This window comes from Parasteatoda tepidariorum, chromosome 8 (assembly GCF_043381705.1).
Source record: "Parasteatoda tepidariorum isolate YZ-2023 chromosome 8, CAS_Ptep_4.0, whole genome shotgun sequence".
Lineage (NCBI taxonomy): Eukaryota > Metazoa > Arthropoda > Arachnida > Araneae > Theridiidae > Parasteatoda > Parasteatoda tepidariorum.
In genome coordinates this window covers 62,925,673-62,949,325 of record NC_092211.1, presented here as the reverse complement: position 1 = coordinate 62,949,325, position 23,653 = coordinate 62,925,673, and the positions used below count along the sequence as shown (strand labels likewise).

At 28.8% G+C, this 23,653-nt stretch overlaps 1 protein-coding gene across 3 annotated transcripts in view; it reads left to right on the top strand.

Annotated features, from left to right (window-relative positions):
* The window catches only part of LOC107453302 (suppressor of lurcher protein 1), a 1,038,548-nt gene that overhangs the window by 266,102 nt on the left and 748,793 nt on the right, over window positions 1–23,653 (top strand). The window contains exon 1 of one of the 3 annotated variants that reach the window (XM_071184106.1): window positions 1,999–2,128. The exons of 1 other annotated variant lie outside the window; for it this stretch is intronic. The gene's annotated coding sequence lies outside the window, so the exon portion shown is untranslated. Of the gene's footprint in view, window positions 1–1,998; window positions 2,129–5,781; window positions 6,202–23,653 lie in introns of those variants that run through there. One more of the 3 variants, XM_071184105.1, reaches the window with a different exon arrangement.

Here is a 23,653-nt window from a genome sequence, read left to right as displayed (position 1 = left end):
AAAAAATACAAAATAAACTGACCTCAAATAAAACTCCAAGGACTTCGAATCAAATAATTAAGGAAACTACTATCACGTTTAATATAAAAGGAAGATTTATTAACTAAACAATAAAATTACAGCATCGCAGTTCCAAAAAACAAATCTCACACTCACTCAAAAAAACAATTTACCTTCTAATTAGTCACCATAGCAACCACAAAACTCTTCTCGTTACCATCTATAAACTGATATATAATAAATAAATTATTTAACAAAAAATACGATGCGCATAAGCACATAATATTTTACACTCCGGTTATTTCAGTTTCCGTTTTTAAAAGCTCTATATGTTGAGCCACCTTAACTAGATTTGGCATGTGACATTTTTAGCGGTAATCATTGGTCGATTTTCTAGCGTTGCCATTCGGGGAGTTGTAATGAGGCTTTTTTTTGTCGCCGTGTAAGAGAAATATATATATAGATTTATCTTACTGAAACATGTTGCGTTAAAATTAACGGTATAGTATTTTATGCTAACACGCTAAAAATAGATTTTATGAATGATGCACTAAAATACCGCTACTTTATGCCGTATTTTGATTCAGAATTTTTTAAACTGTATGGACGGCGAACTGTTATAGAGGCGAAGAGGAAAAATTTCTAAATATGCTTCTAACTAACTATCTATATTATAAAATTATGGTTGATTTTTACTCTTTTACTCTTTGATTTTTACCTTTCGAAACTTCCATAGGTCGCCACCCTATCAGAGTTTGTAATATAAAGTATTTAAGAAAAGTATGTAAAGTTTGCGTGCAGTATTTTGGATTCTCTTTTAAATTTTCACGAAGTTTTTTTTTTCAATAGAGATCTGCAATCGGCAGTTTTTGAAAGGTAGTTAAATAGTCAACATTTACCTGTTTTTAAAGTTTTGAAGAAATATTTATTTTCTGTCTGTTTTTTTTTGTCTGTTGTTTGTTAGTTTTTATCTTTCTTTTATATAGATTGATAATTTTAAAGTCAATAGACTGAAAATTTCATCAAATTTGTATCGCAAATTAAAACTCAGCTTATAAGCAATATTTTAGAAATGTCTACTCAAATATTTTTTCATTTTTAATTCAAAGAAGAAAAAAAATAGACACACTAGTCACTGCTTTTTTTATCGAAGGTTATTTTATAGCAATAGATTGTAATTATCTTAATTTAGAAATTGGCTTAAAAGTAATATTTCAATCTGATCAAAAAATATTATTTTTACTTACAATAGCGAAGAAAATAAAACACATGAGACCTTATTATTTGTAATAAATTATTTCACAGTAATAGATTGGAGATTTCATTAAATTTGCATAAAATTCAATCATTTTTTTCATAGAAACAGTAAACGCCGTATTCTTTTAACTATAACTTATTTAAAAACTTAAAAGAAACAAAATAGAGCAAATTCTTAGAGGACTTTCCTACTCGGAAATATTTTCTTGCGCGTTTCATGAAGTACTTTACATCACGCAATACCTCTTTGTCTAATGAAAGTTAAAAACAAAATCATGTTATAGACAGCTGTGTTTTAGATTCAAAAAAATACCCTCCATGTTTTAACGCCAGACATTCTTTCACGACATAGTAAAGAATAGTGAAAAAATGTACAGACACCTGAAATAGTTTAAAAATCAATAACTGAGCTTATGGCAGGTAATAATTTTTCTTGCTCTAAGAAAGAAACTGGGAAAATTTTCAATAGAAATTCTCTTTCATCCATCTTCTTTCTATTCCTTGGGCACGTTTTGGCGGGGAAAAAAAAGCTCACTTAATGCGTTTAGTCGCAGTCAATATTTATCCTCAGGTGCTTTTAGATAGGAATTTCTTAAATGTTTCTCTTGGCTCTTTTCATTCTTTCTAACAAAAATAGATTTCTGCGACTCACTTTTCGTCGTCCAAAAATGAAATTTTAGTCCAAAAGTGCACATTCACACGTGAAAGGTAGCCATTAATCTTTGGAATGTTGCCACATCGGAACACGAAATTCTTGAGGTTGTATCGCTTGGAGCTCTGGAGTATGCAGGTCGTCTGGAAATAAAGAGATTTCGTTGTTAGTTTAAAGTCAGATCTTGTCAGCTTTCATTTTATTAAGAAAATTATGAAGGTAATGTGAATATTTAATTTGTTGTTTTAGTTTCGAAATGCAGAAAATACTAGGAAGACGAAATTTTTGCCAGCTGTATTGTTGTTAACAATTAAAATGTCATATTGAGGAAAATAAAAATTTTTTAAACAACTAAAAATTTAATTTGTAAATACGCTGCTTTTTTTCTGAAAACGCATTATTAACAAATAAACAAATCAAAGAATTAAGTTCTAAATTAGCTTATGAAAAAATTTCTTTTAATATTTTCTAAGGAAGGTGGTCTTTGACATTGTCAGAACTTTTCCGTATGCCTTAAATGCTATTTGATTCCTCTACACTGCTTGGACACGACAACAACAAGGTAAGAGATAAGAATTGAGAAAAGAATCACGATAATGAATATAACGATAAAAAGGAAAAGGATATGAAGATAATATTAATAGGATATGACACTGGCTAAGAAGATAAGAGGATATATAAGAAGATAAGAATATAAGAGGATTCTGGATATGATGTTAAGAGAGATAGGACATGACACTGGATGAGAAGTAAAAAGGAATAGGATGTAATACTGGTTAGAAAGGAAAGAAAAAGACAAAACAAAAACAAATTAATGCCTGTTTCGTTTTATTCTTAAAACAAGAGTTTGCAAACTTTGGTAACAGATTTTATCCATATATTAATATGGGGAGGGATTAACGTATTTACAATTTTCAGTTCTTTTTCGTTGACAAAATACTTTTAAGTAGACTTAAAAATAAATATTAGCGATTAAGTTAGGCTTTACATTTAACCACTTCGTACTTTTGAATTAAAAAGTTATCATTGATGAAAAATTAAAAAAGTTCTTCATCATAATAGAAAAAAATTTATAAAGTAATCTTATAATATATCTTATAATCTTATATTATTATAATAGAAAAAATGCGTAGGGAGTACCAAAATTAATCTCTCGATTAGCCTGAAGAAAAAAAAAGGAATTTTATAATAAAATAATAGGATATTAAAATAGTTTTTATTTAAAATAATATAAACTGACGTTATCTTAAAGTTATACGTACGGAGAAAAATTGTGGAAAAATTACTTTATAGTATAGTACTGACATTTCCTGTTTAAAATAATAATAATAATAATAATAATAATAGTTTTGGTTAATGAAACCGACATTTAATTTTTTTATTAGTAGCTTTAAAATAAAGAAAATGGAACAGAGTTGTTATAGAATATTGTATTGCATTTTGAATCAATTTATATTATGATACATAAAATTGTTTTCAGTAGTAACATGTTTATTGTCTACTTCCAAATTTTTTTTATCTTCGTTTAAAGAAATCGGCAAAGGTAATAAGCGTTGATGTATTGAGAAAAATTAGTTTGATATAATTTTGAAAGAAGTCATTTTAGAATGTTAGAAACTAACGTCATTATAGAATAATATTAAATAATTTCATTACAGAATAATAACGTCTGCGTTGCCTTTTTCTAAAGCATTGCTATGAAATGTTTCTTTGAGTTATAAATCAGCTGTTTGAGTATTAAGTAGTGAATAATTAAAGACTCAGTTTGTAACCACGACGGCTGTATGGTTAAAGGCTCTGAGCTATCATTTTGAGAGACTGGGGTTCGATCCCAAATGGAGCTTTCAGAGCTTTTGGAGCCAGCGCGGCTGTATGGTTAAAGCCAGCGCGGCTGGGAAGAAAAGGAAACATTGTGCGCAGTGCTGTTCACATTGCTCCAGTTATGCTGTTGTTAATAAAATTATGGAGCCTTAATATACATGGCCTCTGTGGTTTACAGAGGGCAGTTGTGGACAAGTTGTGATTGTAAACTGCTGATAGAACTTAATTGATTAGCTAATAGAAAAAAAACAATACTATTGTCTAGCTCATAAAAAAATATTAATATTAATTACCTGATTGAATAAAGATAAGAATGCAATTTAATTGTTGAAACTGATGCATTTCTATCCGTACAAATAGCTTTTTGTATCTAGAACATATTTTATCAATCCTCAAAAAGCGGAAGAAAAAAATAAACATGTGCTGGTAGTAATAAAGTTTTCAATGACAACCAAGAAATGGAAGTTTGTAACGTTTAATTTTTGGTAACTTTTTATAAATTATTAAATTAGTGTCATAAAAAATTTAACTCGTAATTGCTTTCAGTTTTCCTTTTTTGCGAAAATTTCATTACAGGAATGTTGATCAATAAATTAAATAAAAAATATTCATTATTTTTAAAATGCATCCTTTTTTCTTGAAAAAAAAGTTCTGTACCGTTCTTTTTTTACGGAATTTCTTCGCATATTTAACAATTTAAAGTCTTTTTGCTGATAAAGCGGTTTCTCTCCTTTTTTCTATCTGGTCACTAACGAAATAAAACCGTCAGTTGAAATTCTTGGTTTTGCCATGCAGTTTTACGTTCCGTAATGTAAAGTTATCTTTTCTCCAAGCTTACTATTATTTTCAAAACTTGCTCTTACATTTTAGTAATTACTTGTTGAATTTGGCTGAAATGAATATCGTATATATAAAGATTTGAATATCGTATATATAAAGCTGCGATTTGAATTTATTGTTAAATTGGTACAATATTGAAGTGAATTTCACATTATCAATATTTCTTCATAAAAAAACACTTGAACTTGCAGTGGCTCAAGGGACAGAGCACGCGTTTCCCAATTAAGTAACCCAAGTTCGACTCATAGCGGGGACATGGAGATACAAATTTTGCTGATTTGAAACATTTACATCTGCTGAGAGTATAGACTTACTTCGAATTTTTAAAGCGAAAACTTCTTCCAATGTGATAAAAGTCTGATGAGATAATACTTTTACTTTTATTTGTAATTTTTGTTGTAAAAACTTGCTTTGTTACGATGAAAAACTAGTTTGATTACTGATTTTCTACGTAATTTTTACTTATAAAACTTGTTATTAAATGAAAAAAACCCTTTGAAACTACGGATTAATTTGGCAAATTTTACGGTTTTGCACAACCAACTCAACTACTGGATTGTAACCGTAAATTTTACGGTATTTCTTTCTACAATGTAGTTTTTCAGAATTATATTCTACAGTTTATCCATAAAATTTTTTGTCGATGTGCTTTAATGCTTTATAATGTTTTAATGCTTTATAACATTCTATTTTTTTTAAAAATATCTCCTTTTAAACTATTCATATTAAACATTAAATTCTGTTCATCTATATATTATTATTATTATTGTGAGTTAGTATGAGCAATTGTACAATAGTACGGCGGTCTTTTTATTTATACCTTTCTTTTTTTAAACACCCACGTATACTAATAATATTGTATATACTAATATCATAAAATGGTTAATGGCTCCCTTAAATGGTTAAATTTAAAGCTTTTATTCGAGTTAGTTAAAATAATTATTTTTAAAAATATAATTTTTTTTACAGTTTCAGGCAACATTCTAAGTTGTGTCAATCAACTATCTGTTTAAATGCACCAAGTTTGAGGAGGAAGATTGTAATATTTAAGACAATCAATACCATTCTATTTAAATCTAATGGTGGAATGCCGTATCTAATAAAACTAACCAAATCACTTTGTTCTTTTACTTAACTCCTGTGCAAAAAAAAAGATAGCCCAACACAAGAAAAAAAAATATTGATCTGTGGGAACGGCACCTAATCCTATCGCTTAGTTTTGGGCGTTGACAAGATTTTTTTTTAGTTGCCACCCTTTCTCTTTATAACAACTAATTCACAGCGAAAACGTGACGGTTATCAGTTCACATGGTATCATTGAATCTTCATGTCTTTTCTGATGGTGTTTAGTATCATGAGAGCGGGATGAGTTGATATAAGGGAGTAAAGATATCGTTTTCTGGTCAACCCCTAACTCTTCTCTTTACCTCACAATTCAATCGTTGCCATGGCGACCGATGACGCTGGTGAACTAGAAATGACCTAGTGTCGATGGTTAACTAGTTGGATATCTACCTATACATACGGCGAGACTGGGTAGAATGTAAACAAACCGAATGATTCGGGATTTTGTACCGTCTATTGTCAATTGTTGACATTACAAAGATAGCGTTGATCCAACTTTAATTAAAGTAAGTGATGTATTGGAAATAATTGTTTATACCGGATACCGGATATACCGGAAAGTGATTTATTATATATTGAAAACTTGATGCTGACAACAGTATGGAAATTTATATTAAATCTTTAGAACTAATTTGAATAAATTTTTTTTCGCAGTAACGTAAATTCAATGACTGCAGAAATTTATAAATTGCAAATAGAGCAAACCACAGCATTTCTATTGCTTATTAAATGATTTCTCACAAGCGTTACTTGCTTCTCTTATGGTATGTTTTTTCTAAAAGTTAAAATAATAAAGGTTTGTTTTGCTTTAGATTTTTATATTATCTATTAAAAATGGTTTTTGTTCAAAATTGTTTTTTACTTTTAAACAAATTGTTTTTTGATAAGAAAATTAATCCTGCATTGCTAGAATTTTCCTTTTAAAAATATGGTAAAATAAATAGCAGCAATCTGCCCTTCCAATTAACAATTAAGTTTCCTAATGGAATCATTTCCTTACTTGTGCAGGTTTGAAACCGTAATTTATTATATATTAAAAAGGATTTATGAAAAGTGATTTATTATACATTGAAATAACGAATATATATTCTGAATAACGAATATATAATGAATTCTATATTGAATGGAGGCTAACAATAGTGTAAAAATTCTTAATACATTTTTGGAACTAATTTTAATAAATTTTTTTTTAACCGTGATGTAAATTCAATTAGTTTAAAACGACTCGATAATAGTTGTATTTTTTGACTTAATAATCTAAAAGAAAATTTAAATGAGTAAAAATAAAACGAAATTGCAATCACATAATTTATTTCTCACAAACATAGCTGACTTACAGTAAATTTATCAAATGTTTCAAAAAATACAAACTGAGTAATGAGGAAATATAAAATTTATCAAATGCTTTTTGAAATAGAAAATTTGCCAGATTATCATTAAAAAGAGAGGATCTTTGATTCTTACTGTTTATAAACTATCTCGATGTTCTCTAAATGAAGGATTTCTTAAATTTTATTAACTATCATGGTAGTCTTCCAATGAGCGATTTCTGAATATTTATTAACTACTCTCAATTAACTTCAAATTTGGAACCAAAAACACAAAAACGGTACGCTTGATTAGTTTGGATTATTAGAAACATATTTTACTTTCTGTTACAATATATTCATTATTCCTTTTAAAGATTTTTCGTCTTAATTTTAAAACAAATCGCGACATTTTTGTGGCTTAATGATTTCTCATAAACGAACCTTGCTTTTCCTTGCACATTATTTCCAAACCTTGAATATTATTTACAAAGGTTAAAATAAGGATCCCTTTTGCTTTTAATTTACATATTATCAATTTAAAATGACTTTTTTTTGCACAAACTTGTTTCTTACTTTTAAGCAAATTATTTTATGATCAGAAAATTCCAACTATTCTGTTACAATTGTATTCTAGAAATACGGTAAAATAATCTGCAGCTGTTTGCCCATCCAATTAATTATAAAGTTTTCGATTTGATGATTCCTTTACATATACGGGTTTGAAACCGTTCACAACTGGTACGGTTAAAAAACGTAAATTCTGGATAGTAATGTTTGGCTTTATGGAGATTTGAGTTACATTAAGTTGTGTTCTGTCAATTGCACTATAAAATAAGGCTTAACTAGTTTATCTAATGCTACTCAATCTATTGGGAGGGATAGGAAATATTAAACTTATTTGTGTTTAGCGGATCTGCAGTGTTCTCATCTGGGGTGAATGAGAGTTTCTTATTTGAATAATCCAGAGTCACCAAATGTGGAGTGCAAGACAATGGAAACTCCTCATGCGTTGAACGAATAAAGGAAATATAATTGCGTCAGCGCAGCTTCATGAGATTGACAGATTAGCTCACTCAACTAAAATATATACCCAGCTGCCAGGTAGTAAGTAGCTTCATAGGATGTTCACTACACACTCTTTTTTTTCTTCAAAATTGTAGGCACTACAGGTAATTGTAGGCAAAGTTAATCAGGGTTGTCAATTTTTTGTCGCACTGTAATATTATTAAAACGTGAAGGAAGCAATTCGGAATTTTTATTAATATTTCATTATCCTATTAAATGGTTAATACACAGATCTACAAGCAGAATTAATACACAGAAAGCTTTTAGTACTTCAGTGGTAGTGTTTCTTTTATATTTCATTTAAAAATAAATACTCAAATTTTATAGATATAAGATATCTACGTTAAATTGTGTTTAGTTTGTGGAGGATTACACTCAGAAGAAGGTGTGAAATTATTTAAAGCAAAATTAATGAAAGCTGAGTCATGTGATAAGGATTACGATTTCCACCTTATGAAGCCACTTAAGTCCTTGCAGATGGGTGCATACTGTAGCCGTGAAGGCAAATATGCCAATATCATGATCGGCTGAATGGAAGTCCAAATCGCAGCGTTAACACCACAATATTTCCTCCATTCCTTCAACACATGAGGAGTGTCTATAGTGTATCTTTCTCTTCACATAGTAATCCTGAATTATTGGAACACGTAAGTCTCATTCACCTTCCAAAGAACTACTTAACCTTTCTAATTATTATATTCTAAGTTATATATTTTCTTAAATTTTTATTTAAATAACAACAAAATCATTGAGTTTTGTATGCATGGCTTTTTAGCCATAGCTTTTGCAAACGGTTTCAAATGTGTAAAAATGAAGAAAAGTCCCCAGCCGTAAACTTTACGACAAACAATCAATGTGTAGAAAATGTACTGGTTGTGTGATGGAATAAAAACTTTTAACATTAGAAAATTCGCTCAAGAAATATTAGATGTCAAACTTGACGTAAAAATACCACTCCGACTACTTTATCAAAAACTGAAGCTGCATAGTTGAAATTTGACTTGATGAAAGAACTCTTTTCGTTGATGTATTTAACATCTTTTTTTTTTAAATGTGATTTTTTAAATGTGATTTTTTAAAATTTATTTCCTTTTTTAGTAATCGTTTCTCACATTTTGCTTTCATGCTGACATATAGAATTTAATCAAAGGATAGATATAGAGATAGAGGTAGAGAGAGAGTGATTAAGAGTGATTAAAAATCTTAATATAATTCATACTAAATTTTTTAAAATAAATAATACGAATAAAAATAATACAAAAAAATAGTATTAAAATAAATAATGAAAAAATAATATAAATAAAATAAAATAAATATTTCTATTAGATTCACAAAAGTGTACATATTATTAAAGGGAAAATTTATGTCTCATTAATTTTTTCATATTGCGTTCACATAGTCTGTATTTCAGTAAGTTATATATTTTTTTAAATTTTTATTTAATTGAATTTTTTTAAAAATCCGACCCATATTTAGTGTTTAATGACTTTTTTGCAAATTCTTTTAAAAGAAATAAATGCGTATTGATAAAATATCTTACAATTGTATTTTCACTAATTGTGTATACTTGTTGCGTATTTATGTAAAAAAAAATTTAATAAAAAGGGACAAAATTGTATAAACCTAGTTTTTAAAAACATAATGAGTGCAAAAGAAAAATGATTAGAACAGCGTAAACAACTTGTTTAAAAATATAATGGGTTAAAAAGAAAAATAGTCAGAACAGCCGAAAGAAATTGTTTAAAAATATAAATGAAAAAGAGAAAAATTTCATAACAGCATAAACAAATTGTTTAAAAGTATGATGAGTAAAAAAGAAAGAAAATGAGAGAAAAGCCTAAAAAAATTGTTTAAACATGCAATGGGTGAAAAAGAAAAAATAGTAAGAAAAACTGAAACAAATTCTTTAAAAATATAACTAGTGAAAAGGGAAAACAAATCAGAAAAGCCTAAGCAAATTGCTGAAAACTGTATTGGATAAAAAGAAAAATAGACAGAACAGCCTAAAGAAATTGTTTAAAAATATAAATGAAAAACAGAAAAATCTCAGAACAGCATAAAAAAATTGTTTGAAAATATAATGAGTAAAACAGAAAGAAATTGACAGAAAAGCCAACAAAAATTGTTTAAACATACAATGGGTGAAAAAGACAAAACAGTAAGAACAACCGAAATAAATTCTTTAAAAATATAATTAGTGAAAAAGGAAAAAATCAGAAAAGCCTAAGCAAATTGTTGAAAAATTTAATGAATAAAAAAGAAAAATAGACAGAACAGCATAAACCAATTGTTTAAAAATACAATATGGCGAAAAGAAAAACTATCACAACAGCTTAAACAAAGTGTTTAAAAATTTTATAAGTGGAAAAGGAAAATGTTCAAAATAACATAAACCATGGGTTTAAAAGTATGAGTGGAAAAGAAATATGGTCGAAATAGCATAAAACTTTAAAATGTATGTTTTAAAAAATTTAAGTATGTCACATTTCTCAGAGGAAATACGAAAATGAGTTCTTAAAATAATTTAGAATAGTTCATTTTCCCCATTTCGTTCCTCAAATGTTATTCCCAAAACATCAACGAAGTAAATTTTGCCGAAAAATAAAATTTCCTTTCAATTCTCTAAATCAGCGCAGCAAGAAAACTCTCCAATGAGAATTTTCCTTGACGTAATTTTCAAAAAAGAAAATTTATTGTTTTTCATTTTTACTACTTTTAAGGAGAAAAATACATTGGGAACGAAGTACAAAAGCGAACGAAAACATAAAAAAATGAACTTCTCTTAAATTTTCCAGTTACGTGTTCTCAAGTTTTTGTTTTACTTTTTATTCGCTTGACTTGAATTCCTTTCATATGTTGCCAACAAATCGAACGATAAAAGATGGCTCCTACCTAAGGGTTTGTTTTTCATTTTATACTGAAATCGTTTTATTTATATACTTATCAGGTGAAGTGCATCTTGTTTAGCTTTCTTCTGATACTATTTTTTTTTTTTAAATGAAAATGTCAAAAGCAGAAAAAAAAATTAAGACGGCCCGAAGAGAAATTTACTTTATTGAATGGAATACCATCAGCAAGACAAAAATATGTTTACCTTTTAAAGTGTCAGTTTTATCTTCGTATGAAAATTATTTTTTTTTCCCGATGAAAATGATTATTTTTCTATCGTTATTTTAAGAGCTTGTTTTATAGGAACTTTACTCTATCCTTCCCTTCATATAAAATATTTATGAGAATTCTAAGTTTTACTCTTTATTTTTTAATAATGGCGCACTTAGAAAGAGTAAAGTAGAAAAAAATAATCGCTTTTAATTTTGAATGAAATTGGGATTTTACAAAATTGTTTGTTCGTTAAACGCCGTATTTATATGTAATATCAGGGATGTAGCCCTGATATTACATATATATAATTTGAATGGCATATTTTTGATTTGTTAGTAAATCAAGAAAATATATATAAACATTCATTTTTTTTTCATTTCAGATGTGTGTGCAAGATACGTGTTCGATGTTTCCATGAAAGTTCGAAATGGTATTCTAGGTCCAATGTCACCTGATCTGAATATCATGGGTGTTCTTTATGAAAGCATGAATGCAATGCTTCCTCCTGATGCCCATAGTATTTGCGATGGGAAATTACATGCGTCTGCAACCCATTTCGATTCTGGTAAAAATGTTCTTTTAAACAGTTTCAGCAGCAGAGATGAGCTACTAAGGGTATGAGCTTTCGAAAAGTCTTCTTAAAAACTGGTTTGCAATTATTTTAATTGACATGCGTTAATTATTCATTTTACGTAGGGAAATGAGAGTTAAGGGAGTGTAGTGTTTACCTGCTGCCGGTAAAAATACAGAACTCGGCCTCTCACCTGAACTTAATTAAACCAAAATTACTATGACTGACATAAGAAGTGCTTGGACTACTTTTCAAACTAATTTCAATAAATCTTGATAAAACACTGAATTTATAACATTCGAATTCCAATATATGTAGGNGAATATAATTAAATTTGTAAATTTAATAAAGTATAATTTCATGAGCTTTCTGAAACCTTTTTGTAGCTTGTAAATTTGAAACAAAAATGTAAATAGAGGATTTAAATTTAGCTTTGTTTTTATTTATAAATTTTTTAAATCCTCTATTTGAACAATTATACTGAAAAATTGCGTTGAATTACGATTTTACTTTTCTTTATTCTTTCTTATAAAATATGAACTTATCTGCATAATAAATTATGTATCAAATTATAAGATAATAAATTATGTATCAAATTATTACAATTTATAAGCAGTTTTTGTATTTTGAAACGACATTACATTGTATTACATTCGAAACGAATTTGATTGACATTAAGCGAAAGTATAATAATTTTAAAATATCTGGTTATGACAGCAAGTTAAAGTGAGTGGACCATCTTAAAGTTGATCTGAAATAAATTAAAACCAGGCTATTGAAAATAATTATTTCGGAAAAAAAAGTTAAAATTGAATAAAACCGAGAATTTTGTTTTAATATCCCTTATTTGAAGAATCTAAACTTCTTCTCTTTTAAATTTAAGCATTTCAAAAGCTACGGCATATCTGCTATAAACATATGTCTGCACCGTATGTCCAAATTAATTATGTGATATTAACATTTTTCTATTTATGTTGGCAGGAAATAACAAACAAAGATCCCTAGTGATTTTCTGAACCATTAAATTAGTTTTATAATTTAAGAAACACGATATTTCAAATATAAACTTTTCTTTAAAGCATTTCTTTTTCTTTCTTTCGAATTTTCAGAATCTAAGAAAAATCGATTTTAATTATTCAACTGCTCTGAAAATTTACGTAATTATTTGAAATTTAAATTTGATTTTAAATCAAAGAGCAATAAATAAAAGACTTTAAAAAGAGGAGATTTAAGTACTTATTGGAAAAATAACCTCATTTAAATTAATTTTTAAACTAAACATGTAGTTGTCTAGATTAAATGTAAAAAAAAAATTCTATATCGTGAATATATAAAGTGTCTAAATCAGTGTTTTCCAACTTGCATGAGGCTGGGGGCCACAATTAAAAACGCGAATCAAATGGTGGGCCGCAACTTTATCGAAATTTTTTGTAGGTCGCCTTTATGTTTGAAGGAATATTAAATATTACTGTCAGAGTTTTACCAAGTTGTACAAAACAAAAGTATTGAATTACAAATTAAAATAAGAAGTAGATTTAAAAAAACTTTTAATTGTTATTAATAATATTTTTAAAACTATTAAATAAATAATAAAAATTCGGACTACTATAACTTAATGTGCACCTATGTATTAAACAATTAATGTGCAAATGATATCTAAATGTTAAGATTTAAAGCTTACATAGTAGAGCACAAAATATTCAATGAGAAAATTGAGGTTTGTCTGCTGCAGCCACCAGAGAATAGATATTTACATTTTAAATTTAAAATTTACAAATGTGTGTGAAAATATTTTCGTCCGAAATGAGTGGTTTCAAAAAGTTAAATCGGAGAATTTCTTCGGGAAAATTTCTGATGTGCACAGTTATATTCACAAAATACAAAGAAAAAAAAAGAAATAAAAAAGAGCAACACACACGATTATTTTTGTATTTGAATAAATATTTTCTTGGGTGCAAAACCTGAAAAATAAATTTCTTTGTACAGTTGGTATGTTAAATTTCACAGAAACGAAGAAATTAGGTTTTTATTAGCGAGAAAAGTATTTTAAATCCATATAGATTTTTTACGAAAATTGTCCGCAAAAAAATGACAGCTGATATATTTTAGTTCGTGGGCCACAAAAAAGGCTTCGCGGGCCGGATGCGGCCCCCGGGCCGCCAGTTGGAAACCCCTGGTCTAAATAATTCTAGTATATAGAGAGCTTAAAATAATCGCGCAGTTATGACAAGTAAAAAAAATTGTTAGGAATTTGTAAATCTATATATAATTTTGTGAATATTCTTTTGTTATAAGGCTAAATATCTCTGACTGACTCTAAAAAACAATTTAATTAGAAAATTTGCTAGGAAGATGCGTAATTATTACTTAATTTAGAGAGTAAATAACGCCTAATAATTTTTTTATGGAAGACTCAGTTTAAAGAAATTTTTACTGATATTGCGATGATCTTGATGACTTGGCGAACTTGGCAACCATTTTGGCTGCAAAATAATAGTTTTGGAAAATTCGAAATTCGAACCGATAACACTTATATTTACGGAGTTATAAGAGAATTATCTAGAATCACGCCGAAAGTTTAATCGCTAAGGCTATGTAAATTGAAGCGTGCCTTGCAGAATGTTAGTAGTATTAGTCTGCTTGTGACTGCAATAATGTTCTGATTTGCGAATCTCTTGTGAGTTCTTTGAATCGTCTAATGTTTCAAAATCCGAGATTTGTTGTGTTATAAACTTTTATTTGAGCCGTAATTGAGTGCTAGAAGTAGCAATATTTTCTAGAAGATTCTGCTAATAAATATTTAGAGTCTTAAGGGCTGTTTAGTTCATCTCCAATCGAAACGAACCCTTGTGCTCGGTACAATATGAATAATACTCTGATGCCAAGGAAAATCAACAACAAAAAAAAACCACAGTTTAAGTGCCTTGCACTTAAAGAAAAATGATGATTTTAAACTACACTATTTGGAAGAAAGTGACGGGACACGACATTATATCGAGATAAACCCATATTTATTAAAATTAATAGGTGGTAGAGCCTCCTTTGGCTTCGATCACAGCTGCAACCCATCTGGGCATGCTTTCCACTAAATTAGCCATAGTGGCAAGAGGAATTTAATTCCAAATGTTTAACAGGAAGTTCCATAGTGCATGCTTGCTTTTGGGGAGTGGGGTGCAGGCCCTCAACCGACGGTCCAATTCGTCACAGAGATGTTCAATTGGGTTAAGATTAGGGCTCTACCGGTCACTCCATGCGTACGTTGTTGTTAACATACCAATCAAGAGTCCTCCTTGCAACATGGGATCTTGCGTTGTCGTCTTGATACAAGCGATCATCCATACCGTTCGTTGCCCATAAGGTAGGAAGGACATGATTGTCGAGATTATCACAGTATCCATCGGCATTCATCATACCATCAACCTTCACCAGTGGGCCAGCCCCATACCAGGAGAAACAGGCCCATACCGTCAATCCTCCTCCACCAAACTTTACAGTTGTCCCGTCACTTTCTTCCAGATAGTGTATATACCTCATCTTGCTGAGAAGAATTATCTGGGCTTAAGAACGGACAAATAACTTGAATATTTTGAAAGCTATTAAAGAGCAATTAAACGTTTTTCAAAAATCGCCAATTTGGTGACATTTTTCCACCGAGGAACAAATTATAAAAATCAACCTCCTCACTTTTTGCAAATTTTGATGAGCCCAAATACTGCAGTATTGGAGTAAGTTTTTGAATATAAAAAAAAATAGATCACAAACGTATTTCCACAAAACTGTGACTTTTTTCAATATTTACATTTTGCGCCATTTTCAGAAATAGCATAGATAGCGCTAGATTTAGATGGGCTAAACTTGTCCTATCAGTCAAAATAACTACACAATCACAGCAGTTATGAAAATAGAATATTATTCGCAAAAAAGCACAATTTCATAAAACGTCGAAGCCTTTCGAAAAACAACCTTTTGAAGGCAGAGGGTAAAAAGCTGAATCACATCAATAAAACGCAAATAACGACACAGAAATGAGTGTATTATAGCTTTTGATTTTATTAACCAGAACATTTTTCAAACTCGAACTTCAGAGTTACAGGAAGAAAAAAAAACTGTAGACAAGCAAGTTGGAACAGAAAAAGTAGTTTAACCAATAAGGGAAGAAGAACAATTTTGAACAAGTCAATTAAATAAAAGAAAGGAGATAAGAAACATATTGGTTTCGTATCTGCTGTTTAAATAGATAAGAGACAGGGAAACAGTGAGATAGATGGTAGTGGAAAAGCACAGGTGAGCAAGCTGTAACAAATTAAATTGAAATAGATTTCCAAACATTAGGAAGGAATGAGTTATTAGGAAAGCCATTAATTAAATTCTTGAAAATTTTCAAAATAATGATATAATTCCCAGATGCCAAGGCCTATACCTTAAGGGCAGGGTTGAATAATTTGAAGAAAGTTAGATAACTTTTTTCACTAAATATCAAAGCATTTCTCTGATATTTTGCAGGAAAAAAAAAGAAAACTCCTTAAAAATACACTATCTTGATATTTAAAAAAGAGTCTTTTTTTAATAGATGAAATAAATTATGGTTTTAATGAAATTTCATCTCTTTTTCTAATAAGAAATTAGTAAGAAAAAATTTGTTTTTTAAAATAAAAATTGAATTAAAATAAAAGGAAATGGAATAGGATTGAAATGAAAATGAAAATTGAAAAATGAAATTTCTTAAAAAGATATCTTCACAAAATATCGACCGATAGTGATATTACTTAAAATAAAATCTGATTCGGTCCAGCACAAACATAAATAAATAAAACATGCTAAATTATTTGCTCTTAACTGTAATTCTGAAACGTGTGTTTTTGTTTTTTGATAAGGTACAATTTTTTCAACGTCTTACTCCTGCAGTATTGAATTTTTAAACAATTTATGTTAATTCAAAAAATAACAAATGACTTGTAAAGATGTGGTATATAAAAAATATTTATCATAAAACAAGTAAAACAGTTAAATGAGTTTTAAAAATAAATGTAAAATAAACAGAGACTAAGTAAAGTGAAATAAATTAATAAATTATATGATTTTAATTTATAGTAAGAAGAAAACTTGAACTTGAATTATTGTGAAGCAACAGCAAGCAACAGATATAAACATTACGGATCGCAAGTCAAAACGTATGAAGAATGGAGACCAAATTTTTAGCTTTCTTAATGACGTACTTTTCCTACTAAATAAATGATAAAGTGGTAAATTAAAAAAAATCAAAATATAGTTTTATAGTTTATAATTTTAAAAATAATAATTGGAGACCTTAAAAATTAATTTAAAGATTTATAATGGAAGCATAGCAAATATGAACAGTGGCGAGATCGAACTAATTATTTTAAAAGAAATATTTATGGAAAAAAAGAATTTCTAAATAAATAATTTTCCCCATTATACTTAAAAATGAATAAATAACCTACTTTTCATACAAAATATAGCCAATATAATTTACTTGGAAAGAGAGCAAGATCTGAAACATCACAGTGTTATTCCTTAAAAATTAATTTCGTTCTTCTAACCGTAATGATAAATTGGGTTGTTGCATTGTAATTATTTAAGAGAAGCTCACTTATTTCTTGATTACTTACGATTAATCTAATTCCCTACATATTTTAAGTTCCATCTTGGCTCCAATTAATCTCCTAAGCTGTTACATTGCACAGATTAGGAAAAGTACTTAAAGATAACAAACCAAGCCATTAGAAGATAATTGAGTTCCTATCACTTGCACGCTTTTGTTATTAATCACGCCTGCATTTGCTATAAATGTGAAATCTGAAATAATTTGATCTCAGCATGATGCTTTCAAATTTGCCCCATAGAATACGATAGGATTCTTAAGAAATTTAGAATTATTTTGGATATTGTGTTTTTTAAAAACTTAAGTATAATTAGTAAGTTTTGAAAAACACAGAATTTTGTGTATACGAATTTTGTTTTAATATATTTATATAATTTGGAATGTTAATTAAATTTTTTAAAGAATTTTTTAAAGAAATGGAGCAATGAAGTCAAAGATTGTTTCTTGAAATTAAAACTCAAGGGATCAAAACATAAAAAATGATAAAGGGTTTTTCTACAAATATTATTTTGTATCATAAGACAAAATTAATTGTATAAGGATAGAAAACATACAAAAGAAAAGATATCTTTATGGGAGATGATTCCCAATAATGTCGGTGTCGTATTTAATAATTTTTGTTCAAAAGTACATAATAAGATTTGTGGAAAAGCCCTTATCATTTTGAGCTTTCTTTTAAAAAATGCTAAAACTACTTAGAAAATGGCTTGAAAAGTTTCACATTTTTAAGATATTCAAATTGGACTTTTTTTGTTAGTTGCCAAATACGATTCACTACAAAATTAAGAAGAAACAAATATAAATTTTTTATTTTCATGTGCAATATAAAATATTTGCTTTAATTACTCATATCTTGTGTAGTCTCAGACAAATTTTTCTCAAATTTTAAAGCAATAACTTTGCAATTAATTTTAAATTGTGCTAAAAATCTTGTTTAATATTATTGAATATTTTTAAAGCAAGAAAGCGTAAGATAAAAAAAAAATCGTTTTTTCTAAAACTGTTCAGATTTCCATAAATGTTTAAGGTAGGTTTACGAAGTTTTGTGTAATCATTGCATGTAATACCTAGAATAATAGTTATGAGTTACAATTTTACTACGACATCTATTTGGCATAAGGTGTTCAAAAATTTTTTTTTTCGTTTATAATTTATTGTCAGTCTCTCAAACCTCAAAAAGCTTTAAACTTCATTGATATGGATAATGTGCACTCAGGATAATGTGCACTCTGATGGTTTGCATGTCATTAAAGTTCAAAAGTTTGTTTCTCTCATTCTATTACGAATTTGTAATTGTGTAATTGATTGATTCATTATACATTAAAAACTAAATAAAAAAATGACATTGTGTTAATTTCTTCAATACTAATAATACTTTAAACTATTTGATTCTTTGTATTTTTGTTCTTAAAAAGATGGATAATTGATTGTATCATCTAATGTGTTGATTGTTTGATTGCAAAACCTTGATGTTTTTTCGAAACTTGATTCGAAAAACAAACAAATAGTACTTAGTTAATTTAAGCTTACAGAAACGCTTCACCATGAAATCCATTTCTTCCTGTAAAATAGTATACTGTAATTTCAACAGTAATATCTATTTAATAAGAGTGATTCAGTGATTTCAATTTTATTACTTTAAAAATTACTGCAAATCAGATTTCTTGTTCCGTTACATATTCCGGTTAAAATCGATTTAACGGTAAAAAGTACCGGCTCCAGGAGTGAAGGTACTTTTTACCGTAAATTTGTCTGGAATATTGTAATGTGCAGATAATCTTTACACTAACTAATTAAAATCGATTTAACGGTAAAAAGTACCGGCTCCAGGAGTGAAGGTACTTTTTACCGTAAATTTGTCTGGAATATTGCAATGTTTAGATAATCTTTACACTAACTAATTAAAATCGATTTTATGGTTAAAAGTAACGGCTCCAGGAGTGTAGGTACTTTTTACCGTAAATTTGTCTGGAATATTGTAATGTGTAGATAATCTTTACACTAACTAATTAAAATCGATTTAACGGTAAAAAGTACCGGCTCCAGGAGTGAAGGTACTTTTTATCGTAAATTTGTCTGGAATATTGCAATGTGTACATAATCTTTACACTAACTAATTAAAATCGATTTTACGGTAAAAAGTAACGGCTCCAGGAGTGTAGGTACTTTTTACACGATATTCCCGTTTGGGTTCTTTGTTGCAACACCAAGTAAACACTTCTTTGTGATGTTTTTAATTGTTTGAGGACATGTTCCATAAGCAAGTGCAATAAAAAATTGCAAACGTGTGTTTAAATTTCATGCTTGTTTTATCATTACTAATATGTGTATATTTTACTCATTGATTTTCCCATAAAATCTAAGCAAAATTATTTAATTGGTCACGTGAGATCACATGATGAATTATAAGGATTTTTTTATTAGGTAAATACTACTTTTATAAAAAGTTCTAACCTTTAAAGTTAATTATTAAATTCCTTTTGCATATTTGAAAAAAAAAATTAGCTCATAGGTTAAGATTTTTTAAAGCAAATAGTATAATACAATTAAGAGGAGAAATAAAAACCGAATAAAACTTTTACTAAACAAAAAAATAAGTTTGAATAAAAAGAGCAAATTTTTAGGAGTTAAAAATTTTTCGAAACACTTTGCATTGCATAATACATGACATTTCGAGTTTCGAGAAATAAAAAAAGGGTCACGCCTTACAGTTGTCACCTATTTTTAAATAGAAACTTAATTGCTTCCTATACTAATTAAATTTTCCTTTATTTTTAATTTAAATATCACAGGAGTTGAGAAGTTTTCTGCAGGCTGTACTTCAAGCAATTTTTGTTTCTTATACTACTAATTTAATGAATCGAGAAGCATTCTCTAATTTCTGAGTTTTTTTGGTTTATTTCGTCGTTTGTTTTGAGGCTTTTGTTATGTAATCAAATTAGCGACGAGATGGATTTCACTATTCACAGTAAGCTGTTCTTAAAATTTCCCCCGAGCTTTGCTACGGGAAAGACATTTTTTGAAAACAATAATTACATTTTTGTTACATGAATTAATTAATTAACAGAACTTAATAAGTTTCGCTGTGATACAAATTTTGTTTTAATTTTTGAACCGAATTTGATGTCTGCAGTTTCTTGAAAAGAAGTTTTATGTTCGCTTTTTGATGTTGGAAATATTTTTTCAATGCATTCTATTGAATAATTTATGAAGCCTTAACTATTCAAATGATCAGAAATTTGTATTGGGTGTTTATTAAGCACTACCTTTGACATTTATTTTCGGTTTTCTTGTCTTGTTGAAAATTAATTTATAATGACTTATTTAAATCACATATACACGGCAAATAAACAGATATGAGAGGCTGAGAACATTTTTTTAAAAAGATAAACATCCCTTTTCTTAGAGTTATAAAATATAGCGTATCTTTAGGACATGCGATGTCTCAGTAGTTAATGCACTCAACCGTTATTATGAAGAACTAGGATTTGATTCACAGTGGCTGCTTAAAGCTCGTCTAGTTTCAAATCAATTGGATATTAGTTTGTCTGAAAAGTATAGTCGGCCTTTATGCTATGCTGACCAATCTGCTATAATCATATCGTTGGTCACGAAACTGTGAAGTCTTAACCTTCATGATGCCTCTGGCCCTTAACGAGCTGTTCTTTGCCTCTTTGCTTAAAGCAAACATTGAAGTTTTTAACTCATTTTCAGCATTTATTGAATGGCTTGGAGTGATGAATTGTGAATCCATTCAATTTATTAAAGGTGATGCTTTTATATCAAATTATTCCTTCTCTCTGTTTCCTGAAAGGTATTTGAAAATTTAAAGAATTTACACAAGAGGGTAACAAAATGCATAGAAATTACTTATTCCTAATGTTAGAAACCTTGGTGTTTTTACGAAAACCGTACAGTCTAAAATATTTCATTGTCACTTAATGAAGTAAGCTGCAAAAAGTTTTTGTATAAACCAAATTTAACCTTTAAATTTTGCCTCTGGTGTACAAAATTAATGTGAATTTCAGAATTAAACGATTATTTTCAGAACAAATGTACGGATTTAAATGCAATTTCTTATGAACATGAGATGATATAATACAAATAAAATATCTATTCAACAGTTTAAATACGCACGAGTAGGCTTTACCTCTATTAGTTCATACTTTTTGTTCGATTCTATGGCCGTTGTTTCATATATTTTGACGCCGATGATTTACGCATGGAATATAAGACTGTTTAGTGATTAATTTATTTTTATTATTACAGCTTATAACTGTACCAAAATCCATTAAAATCTGTTAAGTTTCTTCAGAGTTAATGCATCAAATCAAACAACTGATAAATAATAAGTAATAAAAAATAAAAATAATAAATAATAAGTTAATTTTGAACACCATTGCACAGATTTCGAATTACAGAATTCCATGGTTTGCCTCTAATTCTGGACAATTGTCACTAAATATTATCGTCTCATGAGCTCAAATAATTAATAAATAATGAGTAATAAATAATAATAATAACAACAATAATGAGTACCATTTAGTAATCAGAAAAATTAATACGACAAAAGTTTTTGGATTGAAACGTTAGAAATTATTTCAGCTTTTCTTTTCTTCTAAAAATGAAATGGCCTAAATAGGCTTTTTGAAACTAATCAAGGAAAATCATAGAAATGAGATTTTGTTTGTATATTATTTTAAATCAATTCATGTTTCTTTTGATTATTAAAATCTGCAATCCTTAGAAAAATAATTATAGTTAATAGTTATAAAGTCTGAATCAAACACTAACACGTACTTCGGATGCCGTTATATACAGTATATACTATACGGTAACCTTTTACGAAGAAGCTGCAAGCTTGCCAAAAGCAAAGGCAAACTTAAGCAATTGCGGCGTAACTACCACTATAAATATTAAATAACAATTCACTAGTATATAAGACATGTTAACCTGATTCTATCTTGAGGTATTTTTTGATAGATGAAGGTTAATATAGTAGATAATTATATCCCCTTATTAGCAGATGACGCTTTCGGAAATGTTCTTGAGTCAATTGATTCATACTGAGTTTTTGTGAAGAAGTGTAGTGAACCCGTTACAGATAAAGATAAGAAATATTTATTGTTGAAAAATGTGGTTTATCTATTGCGAAACAAGAAAGTAAAAAAGTTTGAATTAAGTCATCGCCTAAAGAATTTCCTGCTGCAGAGTTAGTTCCAATGTCTTCGAATGGAAAATCGTCAGAATTGATGAAATTGTTAGTGTCTTGTTTCATTATTAGATGTGTGGAAAAGCTTCCTTATTTTTAAGTAAATATTATTTTTTATGTTATCTAGATCTTCAATTAAATATTCGATAGAGCTTTTTGTACATATGAAGTTTCAACAATTAAGTAATTGCCATTTTTGGATCACTTTTACCAGTGGGAATTTCTAGCTCATTGGGTAGTAGTAATAGTAGTAGTAGTATTTTATAAGTCGCACTGGAGCTACAGAACGTGCAGTTGGCGACAGTCTGGGCAATATTTTCATGGAGAATATTCGAAGACATGCCATCATGATTTTGCGCAGTACAGTCTGGCACTTAATGCTAATATAACCGATGCTGCGTACTCTCGATGTATTCACTGGCAAACAAGCAAACAAATGTTAGTTAAATTTCATAGTTTTCTACAAGAAACAAAGTTTCAAAGTTACTCTTGGCATTTCCGGCAAAAATTAAATTCCTAGTGCACTTTAGCATCCAAATAGAGTCTTGGTGCTGCCACCTAGTGTGGCAGAAACTAAGCGTCCAAATTAACATGACCAACGGTATCTCACCCATTGTGGTGGTCCTGAAAGAATGGATACCATCTCAGGAGAACGCACTAGGTCTGCTCATCGGCAAGTCCGATTGTGCAGCTCATTGGAAAAAAAAGGTTGCTTCGACAACTAAGAAGCTACAAATCCAGCGCAAGTGGCAGTCTATATTAAGCACTATTACTGGTGCAGATCAAAGAGGTCACCCGCCCGCTCACTGACCAATGCTAGTGTTTTACTTCTGTGATCTATTAGAAACCATGTCTTACGATCAGTTCACCAGCTTGTTGAATGAAAAAGGAATCGAAACAAAAGTATATTCAATGCAAAGACGATATAAAAAATTAAGTTAAATTTATTTTACCGTTATTAGTTTCGAATCTATATAAATCTGTTCGTTTACAATATACATGATGTATTTTTCTTTTTGAAGTCGAGTTTTCCCAAGTAAAATGCTGAAATTTTAAAACTCATGCAACAAAAAAG